Here is a 12,870-nt window from a genome sequence, read left to right as displayed (position 1 = left end):
ATTTGAGGATATTATCTCAAATTCATTCTTAGGGGGCTTTTTTGGACATTAGCTTTTTTTTTTTTAATAACTGATGCTATATAGGTCATATTTCATTAGGGAAATTAAGAAGAATCAACACTTCTGGAGAAATTTGAGAAAAACTAGGGGTGGGGGGTAACTCATAGCACACTCATTAATTTTATGCTTGTGCTTTTTCAGAGGTCAGATGAAGAGTAAGAAAACCTATTTGCTCTGACCTAAGGACATGACCAAAAAAAAAAAATTACTACAAAATTAGAGCCTTCTAAAAAGGAGCTGAACTGGGAGACCCAGCACTGGTATTGCATTGCAAAGTTGCAAAACTCAGTTGCCTAGGAAGTCCCAGCTTACATCATGGTGGAAGCTCCTGAATTGTCCTAGGGTTATGGCTGTGTACAGCATAATGGAGTAATCACTACCATGTTTCCTCATAATAACAGTAAATGCTGATGGGATAGGTAGAGGCAAAATTGAGGCTCATAGTTGTGCCTCTGTGAGCAGCTGTCAAAGCACTGTAAGCATTCTGCAGTACAGTGAAACACATTATACTCTGGCTTTCCCACTCCACATCACCTATGGCTTATTCTGTACAAAAATAGCTGATGTGGCTGAGTTTTGCCACAGGCTGTGTAAACTGGTGAGGGGAGTACTGTGTGGGGCTAATTTGGAAGAAAACACTGAGTACCTAGGCAGATGCAAGCTGGCAGGTGTGAAGTACTCCTGTAACTGCCTGCAATGTAAAATAAAATGTGGGTGCGCCTTTTTGCCTGTGACAACGTTCTAGCTGTCAACTACCAGAGTTTAAAAACACACCTAATAAAAATTAGCAGCAGCATTCCTTGCTGTATTCCTTTACAGAAGGCTATAGTCTTTCCTGTTTCTTTGTCTGTACCTAATTATTCTGAGTTCCTAAAATGTTAACAACCCTGTCTGTTAAAATTAAGGCTCGAAAATGGATAGAGATGAGAATAACCTCTCAACCCATCTCTGATGCTGATTGTAATACTTTGGGAAAAGTTGAAAGCACATGATGTGGCAAAAGGGAGTGAGTGGAGGGGTTACTGGAGACTTCTTCAGTGAGATACAGCATCTGATTAGGCCCAGGGGTGACTGCCTGTTGAGATTCCTGCTCTAAAGCCTAGTATAAAGCTGTTATAAAAAGAAATTGTCCTATTTGTAGTTTACACAGGGCAGGCAATGGTCTTTGTTTAGCCTGCGTTGCGGATTTTGAATCGGGTTGAAAAAAGCTGATTTAAATTTGCAGCACTTTGCATATATATATGCACACGGAGAGCAAGGTCTATCTCTAAGCTGATGCATGTGCCACAGCAGAATTACATTATTTTAAAGTTTCTTCATGTTACTGTTCATTTATGTGCATGTTGCACTACGCTTGTTAGTGACTACAGGAGTTAGAGCTTCCTTCGTGGAATAAATTAAGATCCCTTAAAGCAGTTAAAGTCTCAAGATACAAACACATCTCAGAGGAGATGCACACTGTTAACAGATTTTTGTGCCAGTTGTCATGGTAGAAGTTGTTTATTATGTTAGGATCTGAAGGCTGCTATCTGGATCAAGTTCCCAGCAGCTCTCTCTCTTCGTGGCTACCAAGCTACAGAACTTGGTGGCTGAATAATTTCTGCAGTGTTTAATACTTGCCCAGTGGCTACAGTTCAGGTTGATTAGTCAGCGCTGCTTGTGCTAGTCTGACCACCGTTTCCAAGGAGCTGAGTAAAATCACAAGCAGAACCAAACTTCTTATGTCAAAAGCACTTCTGTGCCAGCAGTGCATGGCAATATGTCTGACTGGCATAACAAAGGTCTTTTAACTAGCAGATACAAAAATCTGAATACCACAAACCTGCCATATGACAGGATTGTGCTTTCATTTCCCTATCGGAGCACTGAGTTAAGTTTAAATACTGAAAGTAAGGGGGTACTGTTTGAGGTGATATTTTGCTGTTTCAGACCTCTTCTCTTTGAGGTCCTTCAGGGACATGGCATGCTAACCCACCGGTGCAGGGAATTGCTGTATCAGCTTCTCCATGGGAACTGCCCCTCCGGATGTTTGCTGGTGAAAGGGGAGGGTGAAATCCCACATCAGCCCATGGCGAGCTAGCAGGGAGCAGCTGGCACACTGTTCACACCTAAGATCCCACAGACACGTGAACATACTTTAACACAAGGTCTAAAAAAGGGTTTTTCTACTGGCCTCATTTTACAGACTGCATAACTGGGTCTGTTTACCTAAATTGCTCAGGAATCCTGGGAAGTGCAAAATTTTGTGAGCTGTCTCTGATTCTTAGTTCATGCTTCACTTCATAAATAAACTGAAACACCTTCCATTTTAAGAGGGACCTTTGCACTGTCAACTTCTCTGGGCTGGAGTAGGAAAGTCAAACCTGTCACAAGCAACTTTCCTTATTGAGCTATACATTGGCTGCATCATGATGTTGAAAGGGATGGTCAAAAGCCAATTTGCATCTCAAAATAGTCCTTACTGATTTGTTGAAGTTCTAGGTAGCAAAAACCTTTTAGTAAGAAATACCCTTTTGAATTGTTTAGAAAAAAAAAATTGGCTATCTTTGCATATGCTACCTTTCAAAAGCTTTGCACAACATGATCTATTTCAGCAGTGCTGCCTGCATAAGGTGCCCAAGGCATCTGCTGCTGTCACCGGAGTTAAACACCACCCTGACCATGGTATTTGTGTTCTTTCCAGCAGTTAATGTTATTAGTGGGTTTCGATCTTCAACATTGCTCTAAGGAGGTGTGGTCTCCTTTCTAGACTCCCTGTATACACAATATTATATATCTTATAAATAGTATGTTTATTTTTAATTACTTGCCAAGAGCATGTTTTGGTTAAACTCCCTTCCTGCCCCTGTGTGTAGCACAGGTGGAAAGTGATGGCACACCAACTTTTGTGTCCCTTTTGCTTCCCTCACTGGGCAAGTATCTGTGGTGCATTGTTTTGTATTTAACTTTAAAGGGTAGGTAGATGATCCAGCACAGGCAATCCTGGTTTTGGGAAGGCTGGGAGGGAGTGGAAGGAAGCTGGAAGGCAATTCACAGACGAGGAGGCTTTCCATCTGCAAAAGGCTGCTCCTCTTGGCCAGAGGAACAGCTGTAATTTAGCATTACATGAGACTGCCTAAAGCTGAGGATTTAATTTGTATTACTGCAAGATTAATGTTTTTTTCTGAATAAAAACTTAAACTGCCGCATAGATTTTTGATTGTAAATCCCTGTATTATTCCTATGGAAGTCCCACCCTTAATATTGACAATGCCATTCAGGTTCACAATCTGGGTATAAAACTAGAAGCTTATACATTGTCCTTGGGTTTCATGGCTTTACCTCCTTTGCTACAAATATGTGCTGTAATGTTTTAGCAAATAACCATTATTGTTTATACACTGTAATTCAGTGGGATGTAGTAAATGGCATATTTTAAGGAGTCTATTTCTTTGCATATAAAATACCTGTAAAGCTTACTGAAGGTGAAGAGTGGCTACTACTTAGCTCTCAAATGTTGGCTACATTACTGAAACAATGAAGATATATCACCCACTATAATAGGGAAATAGCAACCATTTAACATAGGTGACCATTAACTCTGTCATTTAGGTTGCTGAAGCAATCTTATTGTTACAGTCAATGTAGCTGGTTTTGTTTCTCCATATGTGTAGATGTTCTGGTGTATAAAATGCATTGCTGTTTGTAACAGTAAATTACACGTGCTGGAAGGATACTCCTGCTGTGTAAATGAAGTTTTATCTGAACCTTTCAACAGACTAAGCAAATATAAAATAAATAATGACTGGTCTTTGAAACCTTTTTTCACTGTAATAGCTTCAACAATGAAAATTCTCTGTGCCATTCTGCAAAATTTTGTTCTAAGAAAGTAAATAGTTTTTTTGTGTATAAGCTTTCGCTGTGAAAACAGCTTCTTGAAACATAATTTCATGGTGCGTATTATCAAATAGGGGTTTGTTACCCTCTTCAAAGCTGTAAATGAAAGCTGGCTTGTTCTTCACCTGGGATGTCTCAGAAGTCATGCCCTCTCGAATATTATGTTTGTAGTTCATATTTGTGTGACAGGCTAAAGAGGTTAAGAATGTCATATTGTGCTGTTTTCCTTTTTCTTCAGCCTTGCACACACACCACCCCCAGTGTAATTAACCTGATGCAGGTAAAGCTAAATAGTCTGTTGCAATTAGGTAAATCAAGGGTCCATAACTTATGAAAAGGAAATGGTAGTTACTTGAGTAAAGCACCAAAAATAGCTTTAGAATTTTAAAAAATTGTAATGTGTCTGAATTTTAAAAAATGCTTTTTTGAGACACTGTTCATAATATACAAGGAAATACATAGGGAAGCATGATGCAGACCTTTTTGTAGACTGGATGGACATCTGCTTAACTACAGTGACAGCTACACCTGACTATTATTTGTGAAGATGCTGAGTGTGTAAAAGTTTCCTTCATTATTTAAATTAATTGAGTAGGAAGAAGAGAAGGAAAAAACCTAATGCCACAAAATGAAGTGAAAGCTTGAAGCCCAGCCCAGCCCTCCCTGGTTCTTTTCTGTCCCTTGTCCCAGCACCATCACCACCAGACTGCAGCAGGGTCTGTAAACAGAGATGTAGGGAGGAGCAGACCCTTTGCTCATGTGAGACTGGCACTAAGTGGAAAAAGTTGTCATTCTCATTAGCTCTGTGGTACTTCAATATTCCAGTAATTGTAGCTCATAAAGTCCAAAATTCTGAAAATGAGCCTCTGTCTTTAGAAACCCCTCTGACCAGCCAAAACATTAGCACTCTAGCACCAGTGCTTCTTCTGCAAGGTCAATGTTCTGCTATTTTGGCTAAACAACAGTACAGTTGTCTGTGTGTGTGGCTTGTTGGGCAGTCAGCCACCACAGGGGAAGAGAGACAGGGTGGTTTTTGTATAAATTCTCCTTTTGGAGAGCTGTAAGGATACTTAAGTCTAGCCTTCACCTATGTGCTGTGTGCCCACTTCTAAAGAGATGTGTATTTAAATGCCATTCCTTCCTTCAGGATAGGAACACCCAAACCCAAAATGCCTCACTGAATCCTGAGCCAGCTCTCAGCTGCTCAGTGATGGGTTTAGGATTATCTAAATGGATGATAACAGGTACCCAGCAAACTTCCAATATCTGGTCCCAGTGACTACAGCCCATCTCAAGTACCCACCTACTCCTAGATTGAAACGGCAGCTGGCATCGGCTACTCAACCAATCCAACTTACTTTCAATCACACCATTACTACAACCTCCCTCCTCCATCTGTGTAAACATATGTCTTTGTTAAACACCACCATTTGTACAGGATAAAAATTGTCAATGCTGACAAAAATGCCCCCACATAATGCTGTTGTGATTGCAATGTTGTCCTTAAGCTGATTTTAAAGAAGTCTGTGAGCTGATCAACATCTTCCCTTGCTATTTGTGGGAAACTTTCTTTGATAGGAATAAATAATGTAAAAATGTTTTTATTTCATCCATGGTAAATGTGGTCTCACTTTTCTAAGACAAAGCTCTTATAAGCCACTTATTAATTACCAGTAGCAGTTTGCAGTGCCACCCCAAAGCAATAGCTGTTCCATGAATAGACTTTTCTAATAATAGTGTCTTGGCAGGAACATATTTCCTTCATACTTTTCTGAGGCTGGACCCTGGCAGGCAAAAGTTTCAAATCTGAAGAAAGTTACTGGTGATTGCTCCTTGCACCAGCTTTTAAGAAATGACCAGTACTGGCCTCCATAAAGGAGTTTTCCCTTTTTCCTATAGTAGAGTGCAGTACAACTAGGACTGTCCTACAGTGTTAACTGAATTGCAGCATAACCAAGAGCCTCCACTCTCTAAACCCGAGAATTATGAAATAATATCAAGTGGATGAAGGTATCTAGTTACATGAAGAAAGTTCCTGTATAAGACATCGAAAGGCAAAACTAAGAACCAAATCTGTCCCCTGCCAAGGGGAGAGCTGTTCAGCAAACTGGACAGACACCAAAATTGTGCAGTGCTTCCTGCTGGGCCATCCTGCAAAGTGCTGGTTTGATCAACATGAAACAGGGAAATTGATTTGGGTTCTGCGACCTGAGCTTCTTGCTCTTCAGGACCTTGACTCCAAATACTTAAATTTAACAGTTCCCTTCATAGGAAAAAATAAATCCAAGGATGTTTGGACTTCCAGTCTTGGGGCAGCATCTATCAGCACAGAGTGGGAGATCCTTAAGCAAGTAAGTATTTTTCTTTTGTACAAACCTGCTTCTTTTAGTGCACACTTTGTTCCTTGCTTTTGCTCTTATTACAATACACCTGTTGTCATCCTTGTAGTCTTTCATCCATTCATTCCTTATAATACTAAATATGGAAATGTAGATCCCACAAGAAACTGGATTTAAATTCCCTGAGGATTCAAACCAAATAATTGTGTTTCTTGCTTGTTTTCACCTGCTGTTTGGGAATGCTAGAGTGCAGTTCCAAGTTTTTTTCCCATCATCTCTGCACCTGTGAGGATTAGGGATGCTTGTTTTTTTAATGAAAATTGTGACTTTGTAGAACTCTTTTCCTTACAAATTAGGGTTTTGCATCAGAAAAACAAAACAAACTAAAACGTTAAAACAGTTTTCCACCCTTCTTACTTTGCGAATTCCTCACTGGCCTCAGCTTCATTCCACTGTTTTATGCAACCTTTTCCTGTTTCCCTGGCTTGGTGGTTTTGAAGCATTCTGTCTTCTGGATTGTGTTTTGCTTTATTTTCTTTTGCCTGCTTTGCTTGCCATAACTCTGCATCTCACTTTTCAACCAGGCAAAGCAGGATAACAGCGCAGAGAGTTTCTGCTCCTTTTGGATTTGGTAAAGTGAAGTATTTGAACCAAGTCAGAGAGACTTGACTGAGCAGCACTAGGATGTAAGGGCCAAGATACAAGGGGGCTGTTAGTAAATCTCACCCCACACATTTTATGAAATCACAGAAATTGTCTCTGAGATGTGAAGATTATGAAGAGAAGTTGTATCACCTCCCCTCCTAGGTGATTCTTGTATAAATGAAAATGTGGGATACCAGGAAACCCCTTTATTCTCAGTTTGAAATATTGGTCTGTCCTCCTGCCAGGATCCTGGGTGGCCGCTAGTGCAACCCACTAGTGCTGGCAGGACAGACTCCTGCACTTCTACTACCACCAGTTTGGGTATTCTTGGTAGTTGCTGGTCTGGCCTTATTCCCCAAGCTGCTACTTAGTGATTGATGACTGTGTAAATGTTATGGAGCTTCTGAAGAGGGACTTTTAAAGGGCAGTTCTGATGCAAAACGAAAACTCTCCCCACCTCTTCCTCTGCCAGCCTCTGGACCCACAGTGCTGGCTTGGCTGATGCTCCATCTCGATCTCACTGACCATGCTAAACCTCCTGTGTGAAGGGGCAGTGGGAAGGAGGGACTGACTGACTCCCCATCTAAACAGATGCTTGCAGCAACACCTAAGGCTAATTCAGCCTCTGGAGTCCTAAAGTCATAAAAGGGCTGCATGGCCATGCTGGTCTCCCGCTGCATGGGTAGAGACTTTAGGAAGAAACTCCACTTGCATTGTATCTCAGGTGTTTGCATCCCTTTTGGCTGCTGCCTGTGCCCATTCCCATTATGGTTTGCCTGGACCTGTGTCAAACACCAGAGTTGTATCCTGGGCCTCAGAAATGCCAGTGAGAGTTGTTTCCCTTGGCTGGCTGTTGGTACTGCCAGCTCTGAGAAGATGTTCTGTTGTCCTGTTGAAACCCCTTCTGCACATTAAGCAAGAAGGAAAGCTAAGAAGTCACAGAATCACAGGTTGGAACAGACCTCTGAGATCACTGAGTCCAACCTGTGACTGAACACCACCTTGACAACTAGACCATGGCAAAGTGCCATATCCAGTCTTTCCTTAAACACCTCCAGGGATGGTGACTCCACCACTTCCCTGGGCAGCCCATTCCAATGTCTAATCACCCTTTCTATGAAGAAATTCTTCCTGATGTCTGGCCAGAAGGTCCCCTAGTGCAGCTTAAGACTGTGACCTCTCATACTCTCTCTAGCTGCCTGCGAGAAGAGGCCGAACCCCACCTTGCCACAGCCTCCTCTCAGGGAGTTGTAGAGAGTGATAACGTCACCCCTGAACCTCCTTTCTCCAGGCTAAACACCCCCAGCTCCCTCAGCCGCTCCTCATCATCTGTGCTCCAGACCCTCCACCAGCTCCGTTTCCCTTCTCTGGAGCCGCTGCAGCTCCCCAGTGTCCTTCCCGAGCCGCGGCTTCCCGTCACTCGGGCACCTGTTGCGGCGCTGCGGCGGCGCCGGGCGGTGTCGGGCGCGGCGGGTGCGCGGCGGGGCGGCAGCACTAGATGGCAGCATGGACGTGCCGATGGCCGGGAGGCGGCCGGGAGCCAGGAGGGAGCGAGGGAGGGAGGGAACGAGCGAGAGAGAGGGGAGCCCGCCGGGGGATGCTGGCACCCCAGCCCCCGGCGCCTTCCCGGCTGGGGTGCGAGGCTGTAGATGTCTCCCCATCTTTGACTCTTTTTGGTTTTTTGTTTCTTTTAAAAGGCATTCTTACACTTTTCTGCCGAACTTTGCGTGGTTTTCATAGATGGAGTATTACGCTTTCTTTGTTCTCATATGGATCTCACACTTACATTTCTTCAATTTTTTATTTTGTTGGGGCGGGGTTTTTTTGTTGGTTTGTTGTTGTTGTTTTTTGTTTGTTTGTTTGTTTGTTTTTAGAAAAACTCCTGGAAGTGAGTTTTTGTCTCTAACTAAAGACCACTGTTTATTTTTTGCAATTAATTTATTCATAACTGCATATAAAGCGCTGCAGACAATCTTAATGACCCATGAAATGGAATGGATAGTGGGTTTTGTATATCTGTGTGTAAAAATCTGCAGATTTATGCTCTGTGTGCCACCTGCTTGAGTGACAGAAGTCCTGAACTGATCTACCTGACAGCAGTGCAAACACAGGATAACTTAATCTTAGTTTTATCCTGAATGTAACAGAAATCAGAATTCAGCCCAGGTTCTTTGCAAATAAATGTCCCCTTCTAGGTCATGCTTTGGTTCCAGAGCAAGGGACATTCCTTTTGCTTCAATCTCCAGACTCATGTTTGAGCCAGGCCCCAGGTATTGCCCAGGAGTTTGTAGGTTTAGTTTGTGTGAACAGTCACAGAGGCTGGTGGTCGGCTCTCAGACCCGCCCAGCACATGGCTAAGGCTGCTGTAACAGGTTTTCACCCAGTGCCCCATCACTGTCCTTGGTTCTGTCTTTAAAATACAGGAATGTGAGCAGTGCCTCTCTTCCGCATCTATTCTGGTGTTTCTCATGGTGATACCTGAGGAAAGAACATCCATCTAAATGAAGAATTGGTGAGAAGCACAAAAAAGTGTTTCCTGGAAGTGGCTAAGGTTTTGTCTCTGTTTATTTTTCTTTTGGACTGTGCTGTGCCTCATTCATCATTGGAAGCAGGGATGGCAGCCTGGCTCCTCCCTTCCTAGGGAGAGCTGATTCCCCTGCCGGGATGGTGCTGGCACCACGAGTGCCTGCTGGCTGCTGTGGCTGTGGGGTTGGTCCATGGGTATGTGGAAGGTTGAGCGGGGCAAAGGAGAGGTCTGCACCCTTTAGCTGTGCTGGTATATGTAAAGTTAGGCACAGGTTAATGCAGCCAAAATTTGAACTCCAAATTTCTTCTTTAGAAAGTGATGCCCTTCCACACTGTTTGGCTTAGCTTCTAAAAAACAGAGGAATTAACTGTGGAATTAGAGAAAACCAGTGCCACTGTTATTGAGACAATCAGTACAGAAGTGGCACAAAAAGGTATTTTAATTTAGAACCTAGAAGATCTTTTTCACAATGCCCTGTATGCACTTTATTCCAAAGGACAGCAAGCAGAAACATTTTTTCCTGTTGTAGGCCATATTTAAAATGGGTTAGTGGAAGATCAGTTGCCTTTGTGGATACGGATGCATGTATGTGTAGGAGAGAGAAATGCTGTGCGTATTAGTTCAAAGGGCTCTTCTTGTTAGCTGAATGCTTGTGACCAGACAACAGTCTGTTTATAGACTTCCTCTATAAACTGCCACACACAGTGCATATTGATTACCATAACCTATGTTTTATATAAAAGTTAAATTTCATAAAATTTCTGCAGGTGTAAAGGCTCTGATATTCTAGCAGTGTGTAATACACAGGACACATGACCATGGTTATTTCCCTCATGGGACCTTTCCAATAGAAGTCAGCTTGGTCTGTGGTCACAGCTACTGACCAAGAAGACCTGCCCACAGAAATTTCAGGAACAGGTTTGTGTTATGGTCCTAGCTTACCTTGTGTCAGGCCCCGGTTCTAAGTGCAACTGAAGATGTTTGTGAAAAGTCTATTGATCTTTGTGGCGTGATTAAATTCCCTTCTCATGTCTCTAGGATACTTCTCTGAAAAGAGGCTGACATTTGAGTAGAATGGACTGCTCAAAACCAGGAGTCCCATCGCTGAAACAAAAAATTGGGATAGAGTAATGCCATTTAAAAGTGGATGATGATACCAATATTCCATAGAGAGAGAAGCAATAAATGAAACTTGTGGGTGTTACTGACTGTGCTACCAAATATTTTCATACCAATTAAAATGTAGTGCCACTAGAGATGTTTTCTTCATAATATGAGACAGAAGTACAAATACTGACTCAGAAAATGACAGTGGGGAAATGAGCTTGTGCCACAGCAGATGTATAACAAGAGAGGCACGTATAGCAGGGTGATTCAGAAAAAAAAAGGCACAGGATTGCTTGTTAGGGAAATGAGAGAATTTGAGGTTTCTGTTGTGGGGACAGAAAAGAGAACTTCTCTTCAGTCAGTCAGAAATGAGAATTTACTCCTGGCCTCTAGAAATGTTCCAAGTGGCAAGGATTCATGGCAAGCCTAGATGGTTGTGATCCTGTGACTTAGGCTGAGTGCAAAACTTGAGGCTTTTTTTAATCTTTTCATAGTAAGTTGAACATAGTTGTTATATGAAAACCTCCCAATTTACTGTGGAGTATTTTGTCCAAAATGAGATTTGCAGTTTGAAGCTCAAGACTTGGAAAGCCTCCTGTGACTTTTTTTCACACAGTATGGACATAATCAAAAGGAAATTTGAGGGGTCTGAATTCACTTTGGCTTCAGTTGGACATGTTTCCAAGGTGCACTCATAGAGGGAAAAATATATTCATGTCAGCCTCTATATTGTCCTCTTCACAGAATACATTCAACAGTTCAGTGCACAAAGACTATTAGTTCTTTGGTTTTGCCTACTGCTGTCTTACCAGTAAGATGAAGAAGCAACAGTGGGAGCTGGAAACAGGAACAAGCTATTGAACAGAGGCATTTAGTGAATCCAGAAGCAAAATGAGCATGCTTTCATTAATATTTTAGCAAAACTGGATTCTTTCCCCAATTAAAATAATGCTGTAAAATATCACAGATCCAACATCTGCTGGATCTTCATTAGTTTAAGTGTTACAGTTAGATTTCATGGAATTTTAGCAGCAACACTTAAAACTGAAGTATAGGGGATGCTTTTTCTACAAATACCTTTGTGCAATAGAAACTTGTGCCCATTTCCGGATGGTCTTTGTGATACTACTTTAGGATTAACTCTCATTGCCTCTTCTATCTCCAGGTAGAAAAGTTCTCTGTTGTGGGCAGTAATTTTTGTTTGGTGATGCCAGGGCTATATTCCCTGCTGTACCTGTGTGACTTAGGGAAGTCATCCAATGCTTCACCCTTCAGCCCTAACCTGGGCAAATGAAGGCATCAGGTTTTCCCCCTGGGTGGTTAATGACAGTGTTCTGGACTGGATGTAGCTGCAGAGGGAGCTGGATGCTCTGTGCCATCTCAACTCAGGTACACGCACCAAAAAGGGAAACTTTATTGGAGGGCAAAGCCCCTTGCGGCAGTGATCCCGTTGAGACCACACATACCAAAATGAACACATACTTGTACAGCTATGCAGAATCTGTATCAATTCTTCAGACGTGCGTCTGAGGACTTATTAAAGGTTAATCTACAACTTTTTTTTTGTTTCTTCTTCAAATCCCTGCTAATTGGATCAGATCAGTCTTAATCTTCTTTCCAATTGACCCTTGAGATGATTAGACACACTAGATACTTCTGGAGACTAATCTTTTTAAGAGACTGCAAGCTAGCAACCTGCATAGGAAATATCCCTTGCTTTATAACTCTAAATGGCTATTTAGTGTTTAACAGGGACAAGCAAATGATGATCTTGGCACTGAGGAACATGTATTCCACTGGTGTGACTGTGTACCCTTCATGTTGTGAGCAGAGGAAAAGGAGGATGATCACACAGCTCTTCAGTCAGACATGTAATGGCCTCTCCTGCCTTTTTTATCACTCATGTCTTCCTAGCACCAAAAGTTCCAGAAACAGGGTTTTAAAGGAAGTTTTGTCAGCTAAGATAAAACCACTGGGCTGAGATCTGGAGATCCAGACCAAATCAGGGTGTCATGGGAAGTCAGGGAGAAAGGGAGACAAATAACTACCACTGGGTTGCTGAAGGAGGCATAGTCAGTGGGTCAGGATACCTCAAATAGTGTTAAAGATGATAGGATGATGTGATATATCTGTCAAATCCCAGCATTATTAAGTTCAGGAATGCTTGGTTAACTTAATATACAGTCAGCTGCAACTTGGGGAAAGGGGGGGGGGGGTGTCAATTCTCTCTAGACATGCTTAATTTCACTATCAGGATCAACTGTTTTGTCATGGTTTCCTCTTACTGAGAATATCTTGTGAGGTTCAAGAATGTTA

This window comes from Coloeus monedula (genome assembly GCF_965178545.1).
Source record: "Coloeus monedula genome assembly, chromosome: 1".
In the NCBI taxonomy this organism is placed as follows: domain Eukaryota; kingdom Metazoa; phylum Chordata; class Aves; order Passeriformes; family Corvidae; genus Coloeus; species Coloeus monedula.
The sequence above is the reverse complement of the archived record's forward strand: the minus strand, read 5'-3'. Positions refer to the sequence as shown.